Raw genomic sequence first — 959 nt, forward strand, 5'->3', positions numbered from 1 at the left:
CTCCCCACGCCCCACTGACATTATCCCCCCCTCACCACTGGACAGCAAGCACCCCCCACCCCCCCCCCACACTGGACAAGGCACCTCCTCCCCACCCCACTGCGTACAGCACCCCCCCCACCGCCCACTGGACAGCACCTCCCCCCCCCCCACTGGACTCAGCACCTGCCCCTCCCCCCCCCCCGCCAAACCACTGGACAAGCATCCCCCTCTCCCACTGGACAGCATCATTACCCCCCCCCCCCAGCACCCCCCCGCACTGGACAGAGCACACTCCTCCCCCCCCCCATTCCCCCACCACTGGAACAGCACCCCCCCCCCCACTGGGAAACATCACCTCTCTCCCCCCCCCACTGGACAGCACCCCCCCCCACTGGACAAGCACCTCCCCCCCCCCCACGGACAGCACCCCCCCCCCCCACTGGACGCACCCCCCCCCCCCCCACCTGGACAGCACCCCCCTCTCCCACTGGACAGCATCATACCCCCCCCCCCCGCAAGCACTGGACAGCACCCCCCCCCTCTCCCCCACTGAACAGCACCTCCCCCCCCCCCCACTTGACAGCACCCCCCTCCCAGGACAGCACCCCCCTCCCCCGCCCAGGACAGCAGCCCCCCCCCCCCGACTGGACAGCACCTCCCCTCTACTGGACAGCACCCCCCCCCCCAGACTAGCCAGCACCTCCCCTCTACTGGACAGCACCCCCCCCCCCCTCTGGCCAGCACCTCCCCTCTACTGGACAGCAACCCCCCCCCCCCTCTGGACAGCACCTCTACTGGACAGCACCCCCCCCCCCCCCGACTGGACAGCCACCTCCCCCCTCTGGACAGCACCCCCCATCCCTGATCCCTGGACAACACCACCCGCCCCACCCACCCACTGGACAACACTCCCCCCCCCCCATCGAACAGCACCCCCCCCCCCCTGGGCAGCACCTTCCCCCCCCTCCCCCCCCCGC

This window comes from Scyliorhinus canicula, chromosome 3 (assembly GCF_902713615.1).
Source record: "Scyliorhinus canicula chromosome 3, sScyCan1.1, whole genome shotgun sequence".
NCBI classification, from domain to species: Eukaryota; Metazoa; Chordata; class Chondrichthyes; order Carcharhiniformes; family Scyliorhinidae; genus Scyliorhinus; species Scyliorhinus canicula.